Consider the following 13,040-nt stretch of genomic DNA (forward strand, 5'->3'; position numbering starts at 1 on the left):
TATTTTCAATCAGTTGCTATTGATTCATTTTTCTTCTGATTATGGATCACATTTCTTGCTCTTAAGCTTGCCTGAAAGTTTTTCTTTTGGTGCTGGGGAATAGAACCAGGGGCATTCTACCTCCAAGCTACACCCCCAGCCCTATTTTTATTTTTTATTTGGAAGCAGAATATCGCTAAATTGAGGCGAACCTCACTGTGTTGCTGAGGCTGGCTGTAAACCTGCAATTCTCCCGTCTCAGCCTCCCACGTACTAGGATTACAGGTGTGTGTCCCCACACCAACATGTGTGAAAGTTTTTTGCCTGAATGCTGGACATTGAGAGTTGAATGTTGTTGAATGGTTTTTTTTTTTTTTTTTTTTTAGGAAGGGAAGAATAATTTGGTAGGAAGACAGCATTTTTTGCTTTATTTTTTTATTTCCAGGGCTGACATTAAGGAACCCATTGCTTGCAGGCTCAGAACAGAGTAGGAGGTAGAATTCGAAGGTAAAAAATAGAAAGCAAAATGGAAAAGGGAAAAAATAGCCCAATCTTTTTGCTATTCCAGGAGAAGAAATTACGATGTTTTTGAGGAAGTACCTCTACGTGACTTTGATGCTGAAAGAAATGTACTGTTACTGGGGAAAAACCTAGTTTCTACTTCCATTTGCTCCTAATTAACTTAAAAATCACTAATTTTGAGGACACAGTTTGGTAATACATTATTATTGTTGTTGTTAATTTGGTTATTTTGGTACTGGAGATTGAACCTAGGGACATTCTACCTCTGAGCTATACCCCATCTGTATTTTTTTTAATTTTGGAACACGTCACACTAAATTGTCAAGATACCTGTCACAGTGGTGCAAAGCTGACTAGCACACCATATCTTGGATTAACATCCAATATTGGCTATTCAACATTGGTCTTTAACATAATATACAGAAAACCCAAACAAATCCATAGCAAAAAGCAAATAACCTGATTTTGAAAACAAGGCACACAAACGCCAGCACCAGGCTCAGTGGCCCACGCTTGTAATCCCAGCATTTGGTAGGCTGAGACTGGAGGATCTGGGTTCATGGACGGCCTCAGCTACTTAGTGAGGTCCTTTACAACTCAGTAAGACACTGGAATAATAAAAAAAAAAATATTGGGCTGGGGGTATAGGTCCGAGGTAGAATGCCCCTGGGTCCCATCCCCAGTACTGAAAAAAACAACAAAAAAGATGCCTTTTTTTTTAAATTGGTGCACTGTAGTGTCACATCATAGTGTAGTTCAGAGTGAGAGGGACATACATACACACAGCACTTGGTGAACTCCCTCTCTTTCCCCACTCCCTCCCCTTCTCCATACAGGACACTGAGATTGGTATTGGTAATGTCACATATGTACAAACAGAACTTCAGTAAGACCGTTTCCTTCACTGATTCTCCCCCCAAACTTCCCCCTCACTGCTGTACTGGATTTCTCCTCAAGTATCTAAAAATCCCTGAGACAAGAACATTTTAAATGACACTATGACTACTAACATTGGTACTAATATTTAATAAAACATAAGTAATATTAGCACTAATATTTCAATACTAATAATTTGATTTTTTGTTCTTTTTTTTTAAGTTTTGGTGCCCTCTACCCCCCCATTTCCCTTACCTCCCCTCCCAACAATGAGTGTCCAGGTTAACCATGCTATATTCATATATTTACACATATTCGGATGTAGCTCCTCCAGTAATCAACCTCAGCCTTCTTCCTCTCCTATCCTTCCATTCTAGCTTTGCTGAGGTTTCCCCTCCATTATCTGGGATCCCTCTGGTATCCCCAATGCTCCCGAGTTTGGGCATATAGAGGAAACATATATTCCTTCTCTTTCTGTGCTTGGCTGATCTCACTTAATATAATGTTCTCCAGGTCTTTCCATCTTCTTGCGAATGACATGATTTTGTTCTTTATTGCGAGTAGAATTCCATTGTTTGTATTTCCCATAATTTTGCAATCCATTCATCTTTTGATGGAGACTTGGGTTGGTTCCATATTACAAATTGTGCTGCTATGAACATGGATATGCATGTTACTGTAGTTCTCTGATTTCAACCCCTTTTGGGAAATGCCCAGGAATGGTAGGTAGAGCTGGAGCATATGGTGGATCTATTCCCAGTTTTCTAAGGAATCTCTACACTGATCTCCATAGCTGCTGAACTAGTTTGCACTCCCACCAACAGTATAAGAGTTTCTCTTTCCCCACATCCTCACCAGCATTTGTTGTTATTCAACTTCTTTATGCTTGCTACTCTAATTCGGGTTAGATGGAATCTAAGTGTAGTTTTGATTTGCATCTCCCTGATGGCTAATGATATTGAACATCTTTTTTTTTTTTTTTTGGTGGTACTCGGGTTCCTGGAAGCCCTTCTACCTTCGAGCTACACTCCCAGACCTATTTTATACTTTTTTATTTTTGGAAACAGGGTCTCTTAAGCCTTTGATCCATCTCGAGTTGATTCCTGTGCATGGTGAGAGGTAAGGATTTATTTCCATCTTTCTACAAATGGATAGCCATTTCTCCCAGCACCATTTGTTGAAAAGGCTGTTTTTTCTCCAGCGTATGAGTTTGGTCCCTTTGTCAAAGATTGACAGCCGGGCATGGTGGCACACCTTTGTAATCCCAGCATTCGGGAGGTTTAAACCAGAGGATCGTGGTTTACAGACAGCTTCAGCTACTTAGTGAGGCCCTCTGCAACTTAGTGAGATGCCGTTTCAAAATAAAGAATAAAGCCGGGCGTGGTGGCGCACGCTTGTAATCCCAGCATTCGGGAGGCTGAGACCTGGAAGACTGCGGTTTGCGGATGGCCTCAGCTACTTAGTGAGGCCCTCTGCAACTCAGTGAGACCCGGTTTCAAAATAAAGAATAAAAAATAGGGCAGGGGGTGTAGCTTGGAGGTCAAATGCCCCTGGGTTCCATCCCAGACCAGCAAAAAAAAAAAAAAAAAAAAAAAAAAAAAAAAAAAAAGAATAAAAAATAGGCAGGGGGTGTAGCTTGGAGGCTGAATCCCCTTGGGTCCCATCAGCAAACCCACAAAAAAAAAAAAAAAAAAAAAGAAAGAAAGAAAGAAAGAAAGAAAGAAAGATTAATTGACTATAGGCATGTGGGGTTTTTTTCTGTATCTTCTATTCTGTTCCACTGGTCTGTATGCCTGTTGTGGCAATACCATGCTGTTTTCATTACTATTGATCTATAGTATAATTTGAAGTCCGGGATTTTGATGCCTACTGTGTAGTTCTTATTGCTGAAAGATGTTTTGGCTATTCTGGGTCTTTTCTTTCTCCATATAAAATTCATGACTGAGTTTTCTAGGTCTATGAAGAATGTTGTTGACATTTTAATGGGGACTGCATTGAATCTATAGATTACTTTTGGCAGAATGGCCATTTTGATATTCTGCCTATTCATGAGCACAGGATATCTTTCCATCTGCCAAAGTCTTCTTCAATTTCTTTCTTTAATGTTTTATAGTTTTCTTTGTAGAGGTATTTTACATCTTTGGTTAGGTTTATTCCTAGGTAGTTTATTGGTTTTGAGGCTATAGTGAATGAAATTTTTTTCTTTATTTATTTCATTGTGGATTCATTGTTGGCATAAAGAGAAGCAACTGATTTCTTTAGGTTGATTTTGTATCCTGCAGCTTTGCTGAATTGCTTAATCATCTCCAGAAGCCTTTTGGGTGAGTTCTTTGGGTCTTCTAGATAAAGGATCTTGTTATCTGCAAATAAGGATAGTTTTAATTCCTCTCTTCCTATTTGAATTCCTTCTCTTGTCTTATTGCTGTGGCAAGAGTCTCAAGGACTATATTGAAAAGGAGTGGTGATAGTGGGCATCCTTGTCTTGATTTTAGAGGAAATTCATGAAGTTTTTCCCCATTCAATATGATGTTGGCTTTGGGTTTGTTGTATATAGCCTTAATGATGTTGAAATACATTCCTTCTATCCCAATTTTCTGCAGTGTTTTTAACATAAATGGGTGTTGGATTTTGTTGAATGCTTTCTCAGGATCTATTGATATGATCATGTGGTTTTGTTCTCAGTTCTATTTATGTGGTTAATTGCCAGGGACTTTTTGCTCAGTTGGGGGCGCGAGTCCACTTGCGATCGATCTCAGAAAAGATGGGGGAGGATAGGGTGCCCGTACTGCAGCCACTTATCTGCAGCGATTCTTTCCCTTCTAGGAAATAAATTTCTATAAGTTCCTATTAGCGGCGCTTCTGGAAAGAACCTGACATGGATCAATGCTTCTTGTGCAATCGAACACTTTATTCTAGACACAAGATTTTTTATATATTCCCATCTCCCAGTGATTCTCTAGTAAAAAAGTGCAAAACACCCAAGGTACAATAGAGATATACACATGCAGATTACCAACCCTGAACAAGACAAAAGTAAGGTCTGTGATATCACAGGTCTTTGTGATTGAAATCAGTCCCATTACCCCAGGTGGGTCTTGTGCTCCGGGTCAGCCTCTTTGGCCTTGCAGCTGCAGAGGCTTTTAATAGGCTAATTCCAGAAGAACAAAAGTCACACCCAAAATCTCTTGAGAAGTCCAGTTTTTAAGAGTTTTCTTTAACCCTTTAGGAACTTTTATTCCTAGGGCTTAGTCCAATGTCCTTCTCTATCTAGCAACCTCCTTGAGCTGAATGGGGGACGAAGTCCGAGATTCCAGCTTTCATATATGTAGTTGACGTAGGGAAATCCGTGTACCTTTATGATTTAGAGGATTTCGATGAATGTTTGCTGGATTTTGTCTGCAATACAATCTGCTGTCTGAAAGCTTAAGCAAACTCATAACACAGTTTAGCAGGTAAACACCAAGAAATAACATGAAGTTTTTAGATTTAGTTGTCGTTGTCAGATGTACTTCTCTAGCAGCTGAGCACTCTTTCAGCCCTTAGCTCTATTAGAATGAAGGTCAAAGATAGGGAGGAGTTCTGCATTTGTAATTACTGACTGGAATGCTGCCACTACATTTGAACAAAACTGAGGATGTTTACCAGAAAGTTTATTTTCCACGGACTCAGTTTCTCTCACAGTCCTGATCTTACACCACCAGAGCAATTCATGTGGAGAGTTAAAAGAATCATTACCAAAAGAATAATAGTTATGAAAGAATATCTAAGAGTGGAGGAGTTTTGGCCAGAGACGACGCCCTCTCTCTCGGGGCTAATCGCCAATATGACTACGTGGGGTTTTTCACACGCAGATGCCGAGAGTAAGTGGGCGGTCTCGGCAGTTAATAGCGTGTATTGATTTGCGTATGTTGAACCAGCCTTGTTTTTCTGGGATGAAACCAACTTGGTCGTGGTGTACAATTCTCTTGATGTGGTTTTGAATAAAATATTAATACTAATATTTTATTTCTATGGTACTGGGGATGGAACCCAGGAGATTGAACACAGGGGAATATTAACTTTGAGCCACATCCCCAGCCCTATTTTATTTTTATTTGAAACAGGGTCTCCGTAGGTTGATGAAAGTCTCACTGCTTGCTGAGGCTGTCCTCGAACTTGCAATCATCCTATCTCAGCCTTCCAAGGACTGGGATTACCAGCCTGTGCCACCACACCTGGCTTTGTTTTTTAGTTTGAAACAGTGTCTCCCTAGGCTTGTTTTGGTGCATGAGATTCACGGGTTCAGAGGTTCCAGGTGAAGATCAGTTGGCCCATTGCTCTGGGGACTGGACAGAGAATTCTCATTTTGGAAGGATTGCTTGTCACAGTAAAACAAACAATCTGAGGGAGAAAAAGAGAGAGAGGATGAGACTAAAATCCCATACAAGTCCCTTGAAGACACACTCCCAATGATCTAAAAACCTCTCATTAGGCTCCTCTCCTGCTAAACAAGTATCTGTCTTTTTCTTTTCTTCTTGATACTGGGGATTGAACACAGAAGAGTTCAACCTCTAAACCCCAACCCTATTTCATTTTTTAAATTTTGAAACAGAGTCTCGCTTAGTTGCTGGGGCTGGCCTCGAACCTGTGATCCTCCTGTTGCAGCCTCCCAAATACTGGGATGACAGGAATGCATCACTACGCCTCACGCAACCTTTGTAAATGTTACATTAGAATTGTCAGGGCCACCTGGGCCATTGAAGGCCAATCACTATGAGGACAAACAACAACGGAGGAAATGAATTCTTGGGTTAAGGTAGTGAGGGGGAAAAAGGACAAGCTAGTGGAAGATGTACAGCCCTGTGTTTGGCATACAACAGCTCTCTCTTTTTGAGTTCAATCAGAAGAATGCATAGCATATTTATAATCTAATTAAACTCACGGAGTATATTCCTGATAGGAGAGAACTCCCATTTTATTAAAACATTAATGAAAATGGAAACATTCCCTTAAATATTTTTAAAACCTTTTTTAAAAATATAATATCCCTACAGTAAAGTTCAAACATCTCAAATAACAGCTTGAGGTTTTTTTTTTTTTTTTTTTTTTTTTTTTTTTTTTTTTTTGGTGGTACTGGGGTTTCTGGAAACCCTTCTACTTCTGGGCTACACTCTCAGACCTATTTTTATACTTTTTTATTTGGAAACAGGGTCTCTTAAGCCAGCGCGGCTGGCTTCAAACCTGCGCGATCCTCCTGTCTCCGCCTCCCAAGCGCGGGGATTACAAGCGTGCAGCTTGAGTTTTTTTTTAGCTTGATATATATGTATTTTTAAACTGTGGTGTTGGGGCTTGAAGCCACAGATATTCTACCTCAGAACTATACCCCCTGCCCTATTTTATTTTTTATTTTGAAACAGGGTCTTGCTAAGTTTCTGACAGCCTCACTAAATTGCTGAGGTTGGCTGCCAACCTGCAATCTTCCTGCCTCAGCCTCCCAAGTACTGAGATTACAGGTGTGTACCACCATGCCTAACTTAACGTATTTAAAATATGAAATGGACCTGGCAGATCAAGTTATAGATCACTACCCCAGGAACCCACTATTTTGACTTCTATTACCAAAGATCAGTTTTGTCTTTTAAAATTTTGTATGAATGGAGTTACAAAGTGTATGTTCTTTTTTTGCATCTATCTATCCATCCATCCAGCCATCCATTTACTTTGGGGTACTGGGGATGGAACTCGGGGGCATTCTATCTCTGAGCTACACCCCCATCCCCTATTTTTTATTCTTTATTTTGTAACAGGATCTCACTGAGTTGCCAAGAGCCTCACTAAGTAGCTGAGACTGTCAGCAAACTACAATCCTCCTGTCTCAGCCTCTCAAATGCTGGGATTACAAGCGTGCACCACCACGCCCAGCTGTGTATATTCTTTTTCATCTGCCATTCTCTTCCTCTCTAGAGCCAGAGTTCTAAGTCATAGTTTGCATCTATGACAGTTGCCCATGTTTTGTATAGCAGTAGTTTATTCTGTATTTTGTCTGTATTTCTATTTAATGGTCCAATTACAATTATATCACACACTTTGCTTATACTGTGCGGGATGCCACAGGACATGTTGATATATATTGACCCACAGGTCGGTTCACCCCGTGACCCTTTTTTGTCATCACATGAGTAAGCCCAGTCGACTTGTGGGTCCTACCCATCACCAACTTAACTGTATGCAAAAGTTAAGTGTGTGAGCACTTACATTTCATTAGATAAAAATATATTCCTGACTCACTGTGTCTTAAACAAATGAAAATGTCAACAGCCACTGCAATTCCAGCTGACATGGAAGGAAGTCTACTGGAAAGAGTATGGGAGTAAAATTGACAGTCCTAACTGAGCAAAAATCCTGCTTCTGCAAATGACCAAGTTAACACGTTGTAAGAACATGGTAGCAGCTCTTGTATTAGAGGCATTCATTCTGAAGCTTCTGTTGAAGTTGCTTCTTGGAAAACCCATCTCTAGACTGGCAGTAAGACTGTTGCCAAAGGTCAGTTCTTGCCATAAAGAGCTGTTCTCAAGATGTTGCCTTCTCGTGCACCAGAGTTTACAGTACAGATTGGAACAGCTTCTACGACATCAAGGAAAAGTGTTGACCTAGATTATGTTGTCCTTAGCGAGCAAGCAGCTGTCCGATCAAAGTGCTGGCGGAAGCCTGGGTTAGAGGTGAGAAGCCAACACCTCACTCAGGGTTGTCCAATTTTGGACTCCTGCCTCCTCCTAAAAGGAGATTCCTGTTTTGTCCCTCCGCTTACTACATTGCTGTAGTAGCTAAGTCAGCCTCCTCGACCTCAACAACACAGTTATCCCAGCCTGACTCTCGGGAGTGGGGGCTCCAGACTGAGAAAGGGCATGATTTCTGTGGAGATATAGAACAGCGGCCAGGGCCTTGGGTGAGACTGATGGAGTTTCCTCTCCCAAGTCCTTACCAGACTCAGACCTCCCCCGGAGCCAGAAGCCAGCCCAGCCCAGTCCGCTCCTCACCTTTCATGGAGCATTCTCTCTTCCTACTGGTGATGTAAATTACGATGACGATGACAACAAGGGCAAGGGCGGAGATAATGCTGATGAGGCGGCCAACACCACCGACTTTATCTAGCCTGTTCTGTTGATTATTACTTGAGCTAACTGGAGACTGGCTGGTATGTGGGGCCTCTGATGTTGATACTAAAACAAACAAAAGAGCAAAATCTCCATCAATCCTTCTCCATCATACCTTCCTCAGCACCAGCTTCTTCCAGGCATCCCACAGAACCTGCAGACTTACTCACTCATTATGAGACAACTATTCTACCACCTTCTGGGGTGCAGGGATGAATGGGGTCTGCGCCGTGCCTTCATGGAGCTCATGCTACTCCTGAGAGAGACAGCAAATGTCCATCCAATTATCATACCATGTGGCATGTTTACGGTGTTTAGAGCTTTTTGGGCATTGACACAATTGATGATACTTCATTCTGTCTGGGAAGGTAGCAAAAGCTTCAAAACTGACACTGGAGCTGGTTGAAGGGTTAGTCTAACAGGAAGAAGAGAAGGACTGGGAGTTTACAGTGGTACATATAGACCTGGGAACCAGTGAGCAAAGCCATCAGCAACCAGGTCTTTCTTTCTTTCTTCCTTTCTTCCTTTCTTTTTCTCTCTCTATCTCTTTCCCTCCCTCCCTCCATCCCTTCCTTCCTTCCTTCCTTCTTTTCTTTTCCTCCTGGATATTGAGCTCAGGGGCATTCTATCTCTGAGATAAAAACACCTGCCCTTTTAACCTCTTATTTTGAAAGAGTCTTAATAAGTTGCCGAGGTTCTCACTAAGTTTCTGAGGCTGGCCTCGAACCTGTGATCCTCCTGGCATAAGCCTCCCAAGGACTGGGATTATAAGCATGCACCTCCATACCCGGTTGTGAACCAGATTATTTTTAAATGAACAATGGAGCTCCTATGCTGAGGAAGAAACCCTGGGAGGTGAGATGGGCAAGAGAAGATGGTGAGAAGTCTTTATGGCCATCACTGACTGTCTAGCCAGAAAGCCCACCAAGAAATCAACCAATCATTCAGTCCATAAAATGATCCATTACACACACGCTAGCATCCCCACACGGAAGTCGTCAGAAGTCTACATCTAATGATGTAGATGGCCCCTTGTCTTTCCCTGAGTAGGTAACTCAGTTAACTACATACCTGGTATTTCTTGCAAGTGATTTAAGAGTTCCTGGATCCAGTCCTTGCAATCTCCCCTGGAGACCTTTATGAGATGGTTCCCTAGGTCCCTGTCATTCTCCCATTTCTCCTTGATTTCTCTGTCTCCAGAATGATTCGCTGTCCAGTTACTGCTCATTGCATCAAATTTGAGAGGTCTCTGTCCATCAATGCTGAACAACCAGGATGCCTCGAGGCATTGTTCCTTATCACACTGACAAAACATCTTGGCCTCCAAGGTGGGATGACCTGCAAGCCACACACAGTACCATCATCTTCCACTCTTTTTTTTTTTTTAGGTTTTTTTTTTTGTTTTCAGTACTGGGGGTGGAACCCAGGGGCATTCTACCTCCGAGCTATACCCCCAGTCCTATTTTTATTCTTTATTTTGAAACAGGGTCTCACTGATTGCAAAGGGCCTCACTAAGTAGTTGAGGCTGTCCTTGAACTGTGATCCTCCCGTCTCAGCCTCCCAAATGCTGGGATTACAAGTGTGAACCACCATGCTTGGCACTCTTTTATATTTTTTACAATTTTTTATTTTGGTCCTGGGGATGGAACCTAGGTCAGTCTACCTCTGAGTTACACCCTAGCCCTTATTATTTGTATTATTTTTTTTGGTGGTATGGGGTTCTTGGAAACCATTCTACCTCTGGGCTACACTCCCAGACCTGTTTTATATTATTATTTGGAAGCAGGGTCTCTTAAGCCAGGGAGGCTGGCTTTGAACCAGCGCAATCCTCCTGTCTCCGCCTCCTAAGCGCGGGGATTACGAGCGTGCACCACCATGCCTGGCTTTGTTTTTTATTTCGAAACAGGGTCTTGCTAAGTTGCTGAGGCTCGCCTTGAACCTGTGATTCTCCTGTCTCAGCCTCCCAAGTACTGGGATTACAGGCAGGCGCCACCATACCTGGCTCTCATCTTCAGCTCTTGGTAGATCCAAAAGGCCAGGTGTTTCTCTGCACTATAATCTTTTCTTCCTGATTTGCCCTTTCTTGTTCATTAAGTCCTGTGTGCCTCTAAGATTTGGCCAATATTTCAACTTTTCTTTTTTCTGCATATGGTGCTCAGGATTGAACTCAGGGGCATTCTACCTCTGAGCTATACTTCTGGCCCCACCTAATTTTTATGTTGAAACAAGGTCTTGTTAAATTGCTGAAACCTCACTAAGTTGCTGAGGCTGGCCCTGAACCTGTGACCTGATCCTCCTGTCTCAGCCTCTCAAATACTGGGACTAAGGTATGTGCCACCACATTAGCTACTGTTCAGCTCTTTTACACAAATACATCCAAGGTCCCCTCCCTACATATGCCCTGCCCTTTCTCCTCTTGCTGCCTGTCTGTCTCCCCACTCCATCCCATCCTTACCCTTGGTTTTGTTTGTCACCAGCATGTCAGACAGCAAGTCCCGGATCTCTTGCCCCACAGATCTCATCTCGTCAGTCAACGTTGTCCATTCTTTGGTGGCAGTTACCTCCTTTCCCAAGACATGGAAAGGCATGGCCTTGTTGGTGACACTGTCATACTGCGAGACAAGAACCTGATCCACTGAACCATGTACTTTACACCAGGGCTCTCCAGGTTGGACCCAAGATTTCACGGTGAAGTTGAGGCAAAGAGAGTGAATACCTGTGAGAAAAAGATGCCAGTGACGTCCAGGGCAGGGAGAAGAGGATTCATGCTTCTGTGACCCCCAGGCACCCTCTGGCGAGCCAGGCTTGCAGAGAGAAGGTGGGGGAGGAGCCTCCCTCCTAGACACCCACAGTCTGGTAGCTCCTTAGTCCAGGGCCATCTTTACCTGAGATTGGTCAGATGCCCTGAAGCTACTGCGGATCCCTTAAGAACACATAGTTACCGGAGAATTCATCTGCCAAGTACTTTTACCAACTTCTACCACGTTCTGGACACACACACACACACACACACACACACTACAAGACAGTGTCCCTCTTCCTGGACTTAAACCTAGCTGAACAGATGCCTTTTTCAACAGAGAGGACAAGGTTCACTCCAGACTCAACTTGGGTCCCACGTGTCCAGGAAAGGCTTCCTGGAGCAGAGGCCGAGCTTGGCAGTAGAGGGCACATTAGTACATGGGAGGTAACACAGTTCCCAACCTAGAGCCTTGGGCTGGGGCTCCCCAGGAACTCTCTGTAAGCTCTGCTAAGCCACACCCGTCCCATTCTTCAGAAGGGACAGGCCTTGTCTGTACCCTGCAGGAAATCCCAGGTTCCCTGGCCTATCCAGTTCTCCCATCCCAGAATACTCGCTGCCCACAGTCTTCCAGGTTGCTACTAGCAGTAGTAGGAGTGTTAGAAGACAAGGTAAAACGTGCAGGAGGCATTCTGTTGAGAAGCCTGCACAGAGCAACAGGCAAGCAGAAGTTGAGCACGGACATATAATATATCCTCTACAGGGGCGGGCACACCTGGGATCTACCCTGAAAAGACTGGAGACCAGTCTGTTGAAATCAAATTGAAGAACAACTTCGTCAGAGGAGTGTTTAGCAAATTATACAAAGCAGAATTACTCATTAAAAAAAAAGAAAAAAAAGCCGGGCGTGGCGGCGCACGCTTGTAATCCCCGTGCTTGGGAGGCAGAGACAGGAGGATCGCGCAGGTTCGAAGCCAGCCGCGCGCGCTGGCTTAGGAGACCCTGTTTCCAAATAAAAATGTAAAAATAGGTCTGGGAGAGTAGCCCGGAGGTAGAAGGGCTTCCAGGAACCCCAGTACCACCAAAAAAAAAAAAAAAAAAAAAAAAAAAAAACAAAAAACAAAAAACAAAAAAAAGAAGAAAAAAAAAAAAAGAAAAAGAAAAGGAACTGGGCCCAGTGGTACATTCCTATAATCCCAGTAATTGGAAGGCTGAGACAGGAGGATCACAGGTTTAAGGCCAGCCTCAGAAACTTACTGAGACCCTCAGAAACTTAGATCCTCTTTCCAAATAAAAAAATAAAATAAAATAGGGCTGGTAATATAGAACACCCTTGGGCTGGGGAGGTAGAACATCCTTGATTTAATCCCCAGTACCAAAACTAAAGTAAAACAGAAAAGGAGATGTTAAAAAGTAAAATTCACCTTAAATCACTTCCCTCTACTCCCCCAAGCTCCAGTCTGAGCAGGGTTGCTGGGGGTAGACACACTCCTTTATCCTGCCCCCTTCCACCAACTTCTCCCCTTCTCCTCCCTGCCCTCTTTACTGGGCCCATGTTTTTTCCCAACTCTCCTCTCCTCTCTCCCACCACCCCTGACCCTTTCTAACTCTGTCCTCTTTATTGAGATTCAGTCTCACGAAGCACACCCCAGGGGAAGATTCAGTTGACATGGGCATGGGCCTCTAGAGCTATCTTTTCAGTTGTGAACTAAAGGCTGACAAAAACGATCACCTTAAGAACATTATCTTTAAGAAGATCGAGGGGTCCTGGGGTGGGAGCTCCTCTCTC

Source organism: Muscardinus avellanarius (genome assembly GCF_963383645.1).
Source record: "Muscardinus avellanarius genome assembly, chromosome: 8".
In the NCBI taxonomy this organism is placed as follows: domain Eukaryota; kingdom Metazoa; phylum Chordata; class Mammalia; order Rodentia; family Gliridae; genus Muscardinus; species Muscardinus avellanarius.